Here is a 13,242-nt window from a genome sequence, read left to right as displayed (position 1 = left end):
AATAATAACACAGAGATAACTCCTCTGAGCAGATAAAAGCACTAAGATACCTCTTGGGAGATGCTAACAAGAAACCAAGTGGGATCTGATGTGTGCATGGGTGGAAAGTGAAGCCCTCAAATTCTGGTGGCTTGTACCATGTTGCATGTGAAACACTGAGATTTTTTTCAGAGTAACAGCCGTGTTAGTCTGTATTCGCAAAAAGAAAAGGAGGACTTGTGGCACCTTAGAGACTAACCAATTTATTTGAGCATGAGCATTCGTGAGCTACAGCTCACTTCATCGGATGCATACCGTGGAAACTGCAGAAGACATTATATACACACAGAGACCATGAAACAATACCTCCTCCCGCCCCACTGTCCTGCTGGTAATAGCTTATCTAAAGTGATCATCAAGTTGGGCCATTTCCAGCACAAATCCAGGTTTTCTCACCCTCCGCCCCGCCCCCCCAAACTCACTTTCCTGCTGGTAATAGCCCATCCAAAGTGACCACTCTCTTCACAATGTGTATGATAATCAAGGTGGGCCATTTCCTGCACAAGTGAGGGAGTGAGAGAACCTGGATTTGTGCAGGAAATGGCCCACCTTGATTATCATACACATTGTGAAGAGAGTGGTCACTTTGGATGGGCTATTACCAGCAGGAAAGTGAGTTTGTGTGCGGGGGGGCGGAGGGTGAGAAAACCTGGATTTGTGCTGGAAATGGCCCAACTTGATGATCACTTTAGATAAGCTATTACCAGCAGGACAGTGGGGCGGGAGGAGGTATTGTTTCATGGTCTCTCTGTGTATATAATGTCTTCTGCAGTTTCCACGGTATGCATCTGATGAAGTGAGCTGTAACTCACGAAAGCTCATGCTCAAATAAATTGGTTAGTCTCTAAGGTGCCACAAGTCCTCCTTTTCTTTTTGAGATTTTTTTGCACTTGCTTTCACATAAGCATGGCAAATGGAGTTGTCATATTGGAGCTGTCCCTAACACAGAAAGAACCTCAAGAAGACACATTTACATAAGGTGTGCTCTATGCGCATCAGACATACCTTATTTGTTCCATAACAATGTAACCAGCCAACATTTCTCAAAGGCACATTTTGAAAACCCAACACTTTCCCTTGCTTTTTGCCCTTCCCCCCTTCCTGTTTCACTTTATTTTATTTAGGTTTTTTTTCCCAGCAAATGCACAGGGCTGTAAATTCCTGATCTATTGAAGCACTTAAGCACGTGTGCAGTTCTGCGGATGTCAATGGGGCCACTCGCTCAGATTAATTATGCATGTGTTTAGGACCGAGATGTTTAAAGCTATTTAGGCATTGCTGTGCTCAGCATTGCAACACCTAACTGACTTAGGAGCCTACATCTCATTACCAGAAGGATTTAGGCACTTTGGAGCCTAAATCTCATTGGCTGCCAACGGGATCTTGACACTTAGCTAAATACCTTTTAAAAATCTGGGCCAAGTGCTTTGCAGTATCAGGGCTTAGGTGTTTATTACTGTTATTACTTGATCATTTCATTGTAGGTCTGGCTGTCTCATTTCTTCAGTCTTGTCCAATGTGCACGTGTCCTCAAACTGAGTTCTCTGGGCCAGTTCCTTGTTGACTTAATTAGAGCTATGCTGAAAGACACCCCCACATTCAATACATTTAAAAGGATTCTGTTCTTCTCTTTCTAAGAATAGCCTTCTTCCTCTTCTGATTCTGCCTGTTTTTAAAAGATTTTCTCATGTGTTGCCTTTCGTATTCTCCCACACCTCTCCATCTCTCCGATATTCCCAGTTTCTGCAAGGCATAGTGGATGGAGTGGAGGATATCAGGGAGCCAATTGCAGCTGCTGGAATTTCTAGCTAATTCTATATGGACACCAGCCCCAGAATAGACGATAGCAGGAGAGAGGCTGCTCTAATTATCATTGTCATTTATTACTTGTATTAGGGTCTACCCCAGCTGGTGACTTCCCTCAAAGAGCTGTGTTGCCAGCTGGGAATTGCTTGAGTTCAGCAGCACTGTTGCCTTGTCCTTTCTGGCTCACTAAACTGGGGCTGGGAAGAGAGTTAGCGTAGGAGCTGGGTACGCTGGCCCTTTACACACTGGAGAGTCTCCTGCAGTGGGGGAATCTCATGCTAAGGAGATATGCCATCAGCTTCTCATCTCTTTGTGCCACCCGAAGGGGTCAAATTGCGGAGAGAATCTGGTGCCTCATCTTTTATTCTTTCACTTTGATTTGTATTTCTTTTCTCTTGTTAAATCTCTTTTTTGCCCTTTCTGCCCTTCCCCTTCATACACCCTGTTTCTGATCCCTCCATTTCTCTCACTCTCGTCTTTTTCCTCCCCTAACAACCCCTTATGCCAGGGCCAGGATCAATTTGGAAGCTCTGCTTCACTCAGCATGGACATAGGGCATATAGTCATTTGTTCCTATTTCAGTTGCACTCAGCTGGGAGCAAACATCCCTTCTGCTCTTGTCCGAGAACATCTAATAAGCATCTGGGAAGGAGGAAACCCTGCCTATACTTTGGGTAAACAGCTGCTGCGGAGGGAGTATGACTAGCTAGTGCTTTTTTACCCATGGTCTGTAATATGTCAGGGGATTTAGAAGGGAATTACCTCCCCTCCAGCTTATGACCCTCCGGAATCACCTACACCGAGTCATGCTGCTTTTCATGTCATATCAACAGCCTAATGTGCAAAAATCAAACAATCTGTGCCACTTTTTTAGAAGCGTGCCCAGACTGTAGGAACAAAGGAGCTCCTGTTTCCTAATCTCAATAACAATTAAGACATCAGATTAATAGAATCTTTAAATGCTTTGACGGAAGCATGCAGAACACTCGATGTTTGCATTACCATAAAGCCTATCAGCCACCTTAACATTAAAGGTCACCTACGGGAACATAAAATAACAGTGCTGCAAACAAGAGTAAGCTTGCAGCCTTGTTGTGGAAAAAATCATTTTCGTTTCTTACATGGCCAGTTTTTGGAGCTGCTGGTCAACTTCACAGGACCTGCACTTTACCCCTGAGCCATTTCATGGGCATGGGATTTTATTTCATGGGCATGGAATTCCCTGGCCTTAAGGAGCATGTCACGCTATCTCCTCTCCACCCCCTTCCTCCTCCTACTTTTTATTTCCCTTAGCCCATCAGCTAGGTTGGGTTATTATGCAAGCATCTGCCATCTTCATCTGTCTGAGGTGGCACTAAGGTCCACTTGCTTACCATCTTTTTTGATGCAATCCATTTGTTCCTTCCTCAGCTTTCCCCAGGTCTCTTTCCCACCACCCTCTCCTGCCATGCTATTGTCTCCAGGTTCTCTTAATTCATCCTTGGCATATTGTTTTCACCTTTTCCAAAAGGGCTGAACCTCCCCAAAAGGGCTGTCGTGGCTGGGATGGAAGTGTATAAGGTGGGTATCTGATGACTTTAAAAGCATCCGATAGCTCAGGGCAGATGGGGCCCTTTAGACTGGGAGCACAGACTACTTGGGAGAAGAAAATTTCTGATCACAGATTCCCATTAAATGCAGCCTGATGCTGGTCAGCAGAGACACCAGTACCTTCTGTTGGGAGTCCACTAGGCTATGGCAACAAGGCAGGAAGAGAGCGAGTAAATACTTAGTTTAACTGGGGAAAGGCCCTCTCACTGTGATATATATCAGGAACGTCAACTGATATACTGTAGTTCTTATTGGTGCAAAGTGACTACTTCCCTCTTCCCCTTCCTTGACTCAAAATTGCACTCACTGGTTCACGTAATGAATGTAATACCCTTGCTAATAGGATTGAACCACAATGCCTATCCTTTAACTTGGCACCAAAGCCCAGAGTGCATTTACTTTTAGCTGGCTATTTTAAAATGCTGTCTGCCTGGTAACTGTTGCAGCAATATTCTGAGTAGTAATCCTCAGAATTATCCTGGACCAGACATAAATGAAGAACTTGTGCAGAGGACTCAAATTTCGCTACTGGGGTTGTAACTCAGGCCAGGATTAAATGCCAGCATTTGTAGCACCCCTGTGGAAGTAAGCGTTCTGCACTCTAAGACTGATGGGATGTTCTCCTTAAAAATGTTAATGTTCAAGTATTGTGGGGATACAAACATTAGAAATCTCTCTGGGGAACAAGCCTAAAAGGTCACCATTTTGGGGAGGAGTAGCTAGAGAACAGTGAACGCCAAACATTTTCCTTTGTGGGAGTGAGGGGAAGCAAAATCCTTTATTTGTCCTTTGCTTCCAACCATCCAACCTCCTGTGACTCATCATTTGTCCATTGCTCCTTGTGACACTGGTGAGTTACCCCATTCGCTTTCTTTCCTAGCCTGGTGTGAGTTCTATAACAAGAGCAGCAGAGCTGATGGGTATCTGAACAGATTGGCAGGCTCCTGTCAGTGCCCCTGCAGGAAGACAATAGAGGGACACTCAGACTTTTGCTCATGGTTCCTCTTTTGCCTTGGGATTCTCAGAGATAATGGCCCTCGGTCAGGAAGCCTTAGTAGACTGCAGCATAACAGTACTTAGGATAATGTCTTTTCTCTTTGCTTCTTCCACCCCCTGATATGTTTTGTCACATAAACTCAGGAAACTCTTCCTCCCAGCAAATTCTCTGTATGTGTTCCCTAAACTGAAATCACTCAATAAAAACTGTAAGTGATCAAGTTTACACCTCTGCCACCTGCTCCAAGAGTTCAGTCATTTCCCTGACCCAGTGTTTCAGCACAACAGATGTCCCTGCCACTATCCTTGACCTAATCATAGCACTTATGACCCACATGTTTCTTGGTCACAGACAAGCACGGGGCAAAAGTATCTTACAGACCAACCACTATAGCTTGCGTTAGATCCACGAGAACAGTGTGTGAAATTCCTGTTAGGTTCAGTTTCTTCTGGCCTGCTAGGGCCAGGATAGCTGAACTTCATAATCTGTCCGAATGCTTCTTCACTTCCATGGCACAGGCAGTTCCTTGGTGGAAAGAACAGGGGGCAGAGATGGGGGGGAGAGGAGGGGGGCAGAGGGAGGATGTGCTCAGATTCTAAAATCAGATGACAGGCACAGGTGCTGGCTGTGGAACAGTGCTGCAATCCAATGGCATGCACCACAGAAATCACAGGCTGGCCTCGTTCTCTCGCTGTTCTGAACCACAGATTGAGTGTCAGGAGTTATGACTGTGATGTAAAACTGTAAACCTAACCGCATACATTTATTAAAAATTCCATGTCACTTTCTGTAAGAATCCAGGAGGCTGTTAGTTCAGTGGTTTAGCCAAATCCCAAATTAGGTAATTGCATTTTACCTTCTTAATTACATTCCCCGTCGTTTATCGTTGGGCACGTTAGTTTTCACTTACTTTTTCTCCGAACCCGAAACTGGCCTGAATCAGAATTCCTGATCCACATACTTCTAAAATACGATTACATTTGGATCTGGATCCATATCTATTGTTAATCCCATTTGCCAAGCTTGGGGAACAACTGCCTCGTGTCACTGGTGAAAATAGCTACCATTAACCCCAGAGGCTGCATTTCTGTGGAAAGTTAAGTGATCCCTATTCACACAGGTCCAAGTCTTTAAACAGTTGAGGCTTTCTGCTTGCACAAAATAATGCCATGTGCAAACTCTAGCTTTTGTGTACCAATAGGGTATCTGTACATGCAAAGAATAATATTGAATCTGCAAGTGCACAAGTGGGTTTATAAATGGATGCAGAGTGTAGACAATATTTTTCACACGGACTTTCACCTTTCTTTCAAAAGTGCATGCTGCACAATTGCAGAGCACTTGTGAAAGTTCTGCTACTGAACTATTTCCCAGTGTTCTCACATCAGGTATCACAAGCCAAGGCTCTGCTTGGGCTCCCGCCGAAACAAATGGTAAAAGTCCCATTTGCCTCCATAGTTCAGGATCAGACCTTAAGCATGAGATGGCTAGATCGTCAGGCTCAATGGCTAATGATCAATGGCTCCATGTCTTGTTGGCAGCCGATATCAAGTGGAGTGCCCGAGGGGTTGGTCCTGGATGGTTTTGTTCAACATCTTCATTAATGATCTGGAGGAGGGGGTGGATTGCACCCTCAGCAAGTTCGTGGACGACACTAAGCTGAGGTGAGAGGTAGATATGCTGGAGGGTAGGGATAGGGTCTAGAGTGACCTAGACAAATTGGAGGATTGGGCCAAAAGAAATCTGATGAGGTTCAATAAGGACAAGTGCAGAGTCCTGCTCTTAGGATGGAAGAATCCCAGGCACTGCTACAGGTTGGGGACTGACTGGCTAAGCAGCAGTTCTGCAGAAAAGGACCTGGGAATTACAGTGGACGAGAAGCTGGATATGAGTCAGCAGTGTGCCCTTGTTGCCAAGAAGGCTAACGGCATATTGGGCTGCATTAGTAAGAGCATTGCTAGCAGATCGAGAAAAGTGATTATTCCCCTCTATTCAGCACTGGTGAGGACACATCTGGAGTATTGCGTCTAGTTTTGGGGCCCCCACTACAGAAGGAATGTGGACAAATTGGAGAGAGTCCAGCAGAGGGCAACAAAAATGATGAGGGTCTAGAACACATGACTTATGAGGAGAGACTGAGGGAACTGGGGTTATTTAGTCTGCAGAAGAGAAAAGTGAGGTGGGGGGATTTGATAGTAGCCTTCAACTACCTGAAGGGGAGTTCCAAAGAGGATGGAGCTAGGCTGTTCTCAGTGGTGTCAGATGACAGAACAAGGAGCAATGGTCTCAAGTTGCAGCGGGGGAAGTCTAGGTTGGATATTAGGAAAAACTATTTCGCTAGGAGGGTGGTGAAGCACTGGAATGCGTTATCTGTGGAGGTGGTGAAATTTCCATCCTTGGAGGATTTTAAGACACCATTCTTCCTTCTCTGACAATACCAAACCACCCCTAACTCCGTTAGGAATGAGGCCTGAGGTGGTGCTATCTTTCTGATATAACAGAGGCACTGAACACTATGGTCATTTTTTAAAAAAATCCCACAGCAGTTTTCTTTACAATTTACAGTTGACCCCAGTGTCCTGGCCAAGTTCCAAATCAGATCATTACATTCTTTCTATCTAAGTTTCCCATACAGTTTCCACTGGATACAGTATTTGCCTTCACTCCCTGTCTTAACTTTTTGGGTACTCTTAGTGCATGCTGTTAAACAGATACCACATTTCCCTTCTCTTTCCAATGCCAGCTACATTCCAATTGTAGGTGCAGTGATCCCTTTAATAGTTTGTATACCAGTGTGTTGTTAAAGCACTTCAGGTCATTTTGAGATGAAGGCACTATATAAATGGAAGTTCATATTAAATCAATAAATAATACTTGTGTTAGAAAAATAATTCCATGTTGTGTAAGTGGCAGCAAAGATGAAAATTAGCATTTCTAACAGAGAGTCACTCTATTTCGTTCATGCTCTTGACATCTGAACAGACTATCAAAACGGATTCACATAGAAAATTTTATGTCAGCAAAAAGCTTTTGGCATAGGAGAGACCTTCCAGGTTTTAGAAGAGAAACTGCCCTTCTAGGAACTCATAGCTGTTGTGGCTACTATGTAAATCTCTTTATCCAGTCAATCAGACCTGAAATAAAATACACTGAACTGATGCTTGGATAGCATATAAATTCCAACTCACATGAGGCCTAGTGAGCTATAATGCAGAAAAAGGATTTTTCATTCCCCATTTGTAAGACGATATCTGCTGGGCTCATGAACTGAAAATATTTTAGGGGCCTGCGCCTTTACAAGGTAAACTGTCTCTATTGTGCAGGAGAACATTCACTGAAATAGTTAACATGGATCATCTGATGACATTAGCTTTGTAAGTAATTTCCATGATGTCAAGGGCACACTGGAGATTAAAGGGGGATTAAGGTCTACTTGCACAGTCAAAGCATCAAAGTAAATTGACTTGACTTGGCAGGCTGCACCTAAAGTTGGCAAGTTTTCACTAACTAATCATATAAAGCCCAGGTTTGTGGTGTTAGTTAGACTGCACTTTCACAGAGGCCAGGAAACGTTAATCTTTCAAGGTGGGAGGTTTAAGGGGTTGGGAAAGAGGAGGGGAGACTGACAAGGAGAGTTTTGCAGTGTCAGAGTGCCAAGAGGCACTAAGTAAAATAATGACCCTATTTTACTAGGGAAGACTGTGTGTTTTAAGAGAAACTCGGTTGGATTTTTATCCAAAATCTTTTTCCCCGGGAAAGTTTATTTTCCACCCCCTTTTCTGTCACAAAATGCAGTCTCCTCTTAAAAGATCAGACGTTGCACAGGAACTTCACTGAATAAAGATGAGTTTATATTTTAAAAAGGAAACAGCTGGATTGCAAAAGCAAGGGAGGTAGGCAGCTCTTGTTTCATTAGCAAAGGGAAACTCGGGCCCCAGAGGAGAACAACTGGGATAGCAGCCATGACAGAGAGAAAAAAAGGAAACAGAAGATCATAAAGAACTAATAATGAAAAATGGAAAGTGAGAAAGAGCCAAGAAAAACAAGCAATAAATAGATTAAATAAGAAGAAGGAGAAGAAGAGGAAGAATAAATGCAAAGCAACAAAGTGGGGAAAGTACAGGACAGAGTATGCATTTTATTAAAACAAAAACTGATGATTCTGAAAACCATTAGGAGCTCAATGGAAATTTTAAAGTGATAACCTTTTGGACTCAGAGCTGATTGCTGGATATCAATTGTGTGCCTTGTTTCAATATAAAATTGGAGGAGGAATACTGCTTGTAATCTGACAGTGGTTTCTCTACCCCCTCACTTGAAAGACAGTGATAAGTTTAGATAAATAGCAGGGTCTAGGCCACTTCCAAACTGATGAATCAGGGTTCTCTTAGAGCACCTTATAAAACTTCTATCCTACGATTGTTTAGAAGGATCCAATTAAATGTTTACCTATGCAGTAATCGGTGGATGCTGATTTGAATCTAGTGAGGGGAGGCGTCCATCTAAATAGTTTCAGATGGAGGAAGAGTGGAGATAGAAGGAAGAGAGAGTTAGGAAGAAAAACAGATACTAGTCTGTCCTTCGTCTTGAAATCTGTTCATTGTGATAAAATATACAAACCCAGCCAAGTCCTCACCATCCAAGAAGGAACAGATTTTTTTCAGCCGCCCTTCAATTAGATCCATAATAATCCTGCATCTTTATGTGGTTTACACATGACACCTCAACGAGCAGAAATGGTGCTATTCTTTTAATTTTTACTGTGCTCATTAGATTTTAATAGGAGTGGTTGTTTGATGGCGGGTAGGGTGGTGGTGGTGGGGAGAATGCACTTGGTGATGCATAGTGGAATGTACATTAATCTTGTTAATGACAACACAGTTAATGGCTGGCAAAACATTACTTTTGAATTAACCTTTCTCTTGTGCAGGCTGTACTTGAGAAACGGAGCCAGGACACTGAAGATATAGGGAAAGTGCATGAAGACAGGGATACAGGATTTCCTATGATTTTATGTTGTTCTTAATTAGGAAGCATATTGGCAGCAAATGCTAACATGTGTTAGGATGTTTAGCTGTAGCCAAATAAGTGTTTTCTATTACAATGCTGAATTCCTTGCCTAGACGGAGTGCATGCTGTTCTGTTCATGTCTCACAAAATCCCTTTATAAGTCATCTCGGTGGCCAATTTTCTGCTGGCTCATGCTGCAAAACTCATTGAACATATGCACTGCTATTCCATAAGGGTCGTCCTCCTCACTTGTAGGTCAGACAGAATAATTTTTTGAAAAAAAATTTAGAAAAAGGGTGGCAAGTGAGGAAGCCCTTCTGAAACGCTGCTGCATTCCCACTGAACAATGGCCTGTAGTGAGCATGTTCAGTATGAGCATGAGGTAGGGAATGGATGTGACTGGCTCTCTGCCGTCACATCTTCATAACACGCACTAGGCAAATCACTCATAAGGAATCATTAACCTGACAAAATTTGCCTCTTTTACTGTTGGTGAATAGTCTGCAAATAAATTGTCATTTTTTCAAATCTATTTGTTATTTCAAATGATTAGGTGAATAATTTTAGGTCTGGTCAGAAGATTATTTGAAGGGCAGTTTGTTGCAAAGACTTACAGCTGAGAACTCCTACTATTTTGATTATACACATAGATCACATGTTTGTGTTTCTGGACTGGATTGGTGTAATCTTTTTTCTGGCGCAAATACTTGCCGTTATGAATTTAGGATTTTCCTTCTGCAAACAGTGTGCCACCTTTTTTTTAAAATCACTATTTCTGGTGAGTGTTCCTGGCAGCAAATTCATTTGATGAAAACGTGGAAAGTGAATTTGTAACACCTGTGGATACAGTCGCACAGAGAATTTTTAATTAATATTCCCAGAATTTTTTCTAGCAGATTTTGCCCAGCATAGTTTCTTGGTTCATTTTGAAAGGGGAAAAGAGAGGGAGAGAGAAATCCTAATTTTAAAATGGAATTAAGGCACTAGGACAGCCACTTCTCTTCCCGTGCAGCCACTTCTCTTCCCGTGCAGAACCCCACACAATTTATGGTAATTATAGGATATGTGCGTATGTGCACAGAAATCTTCATTTAACCACAAGTTATGCAGGAATCACTCGCTGAAATCCTCTGGCCTTTATTACGAGGTCAGACTAGATAATCATAATGGTCCATTTTGGTTGGACCTAACATCTATTAATCAGTGTTTGGGTTCAGGTTAATTTCCAGTTTTCTCCCTATTTTGACTCCCCCCAACCCCATTTTCTTCTGGGACCTCATTTCTAGCCACTTTCCTCCCTCTTCTCCAATGTTATAAGCCACCCTGAGACTCTTGCCTCCAGTCCCAATTTCATGGCATTCCCACTATCCTAAAATCCACAGGGAATCTCATCTCAAACAGCATTCCAACAGCTCTGTGCTCAACCCCGATATGACTGTTCAGGCCTAGCAGATGCTGAAGCTGCCTGCTGTTTATTATCATTATTAGTATTAAAATTGCAAATAAAGGCTCCAACCAAGATCCAGTGTTAGGTTGCACACAGACTAAGAGACAGCTCCTGAGCTGCAGATCTTACAATCTACTTAGACAAAACAAACAAAGGGAGTATTTCAGAGTAGCAGCCGTGTTAGTCTGTATTTGCAAAAAGAAAAGGAGTACTTGTGGCACCTTAGAGACTAACCAATTTATTTGAGCATAAGCTTTTGTGAGCTACAGCTCACTTCATCGGATGCATTATTATTCCCATTTTACAAATGGGGAATAGAAGTCACACAGAAACTATGTACCAAAGCTGGGAATTGAACTCAGTTTTTTTGAGTTGTCATCGAGTGCCTTAGCTTCCTTCCAGGTCCTTCACTTGTTCTGAGCAGAGTCTGATAACATGGTGTTCAATAAGGCAGTGGGTCTACACCAGCAATCCCACTGTAAATACCAACTATGGTGCTGCACAAATAGTGCTTGGATTTTACACACTGAATATGAACCCAACACTGTAAAAATCGCCCTGCCATTCTATACTTCAAGCCATTGTGAAGCCATTGCCACGGAACTGACCATGAGGGACAGAGGAAGGTCTGCCTCATGTTTCCCCTTTTCTTCTCCTTGCCCAGATATAGCCATATAACCAGGATGGTTGCATCTACTTTTGCTTCATGATTTAGATCAGCTGTCACTATTCATAAAATAATCATTCCCAATAACACATCAAGCCACCAAACAAGGTAGAATTTAGTCATGTCAGCTGCATTTTGTGTTGGGGTTTGCTTGAACCTTTAAACTCAAAGCAAAGCTCTGGAGGTGTGGAACAGAGCCACCACATTTTGAAACAAGTCTTTAGTCATTTACAAAGCCAGCCGTATCACATACTTCTGGCTCAGAATTCTTCTGACTCGTAAGGTCACATCCCTAGAGTGGAAGCAGAAGGTGGAGGCTGTGTTTACGTTCTGCAAATTTGTCTGTCTTTGTGATCAACAACAGAACCCAATTTCAGATTTCACTCAGCTTGCCCACCACTAGTTCCAATCCCCATATTTTACGTACCTAGACTGTGTGTAAATTTCATACGTTAGGTTGACAAAGATCACTTCCTTCAAGGGAAAAAAGCTTAAAGTAGCCATGCACAGCTATTTAAGGCTTTGGTTTCATCTACCATATTATGAACAGTTCAAGATTTTTATCCACGAAACAGGTACGTTACAGTCAGCGATAATGCCAACCTGTCAATGTGCTTCCACCATGTTTTGGAGGGGCTGATGCTAGGGTTTAGATAGTCTTTATACCCTCCCTTGAGACCACAGAGAAACTGAGGATGATGCCTCCTATAACTCCTTTGAATGGAGCCACCTTTTTTTTTTGCTGATATGAGAGCTCAGAAGCCTCCCTTGCCTCATATCGCTAGAAGATAGAAAAGACCAGAAGCGACCTGGGCCTGCCGATAGTGGAGGTGGGTGGAGTGAGGGCAGGGGCTTCAGCAGTATTATTGAGCATGCTCAGTACTTGTGAGCATGCTCAATACAAGCCAAGCAAATCTGGGGGAGGGGTGTGGCCAATCCTGCCTGCCCCCCGCATGCATCCCCTCTGAAAAAGACAATGCACAATTGATCTAAAAAGAATGGACCAAAGAAGAGTAACGGTTGTTGTGTCTTGCTGCAAATAGCTCTTGCCTTATTAAAATATCAGTTTATAGTCACCAGTCAGAGAGAAGAAAACAGACGGGGTCCAGTATTTAATTACTTGTGAGTGCGATTCGGTATCAGAAAAATTAGGGAGAGGTGAGCCATTTCTCATACAGTAAAAACAGACAGTTCCCCACCCATAACCATTAAAAAGACTCAGATCAGTTAGTTAAGGAGGCCATGGATACAGATGGTTCACAGTTGCTCATGGTCACCAGGCTGCTTTTCTGACTTCCTGATCCCCTATCATCTCAATTCCTCTGGTCTCCATTTACTGTTCTGTCCCCAGCTCACTTCTATCCATAAATCCAGATACTCTGTACTGGGATGTAATATCATCAGTTTGAAATGTTGTTTGAATTGAGGATGCCCAGGTAGGATTGTGCTGCAAAACTTGGAAACAGAGGCTCCAAAGTCAGCTGCACTCCACAACATAAATTCAAAAGTCAGGTGGGGGTCAAAGTGTGATTACCTAGAGCAAGCATGGATTCATGGTAGATCCTTGGATTCAGCCTGGCGTTCAGGAGGGCTCGAATGCAGAGCAAGGAACTGTCACTCTGTGGTGGACTGGACTGAGCTGCTCTGGTGGAATTAAGGTCAAGAGACAGTGTGTTGGGGTACTTA

The 13,242-nt window shown here is 43.0% G+C and overlaps 1 long non-coding RNA gene across 8 annotated transcripts in view; it reads left to right on the top strand.

Moving 5' to 3' along the window:
- LOC140895064 (uncharacterized) overlaps nt 1-13,242 on the top strand; it is a 131,925-nt gene that overhangs the window by 98,955 nt on the left and 19,728 nt on the right. The window lies entirely within an intron of this gene.

Source organism: Lepidochelys kempii, chromosome 10, assembly GCF_965140285.1.
Source record: "Lepidochelys kempii isolate rLepKem1 chromosome 10, rLepKem1.hap1, whole genome shotgun sequence".
NCBI lineage: Eukaryota > Metazoa > Chordata > Testudines > Cheloniidae > Lepidochelys > Lepidochelys kempii.
Note: the sequence above shows the minus strand (reverse complement) of the source record. Positions and strands in the feature narration are given on the sequence as shown.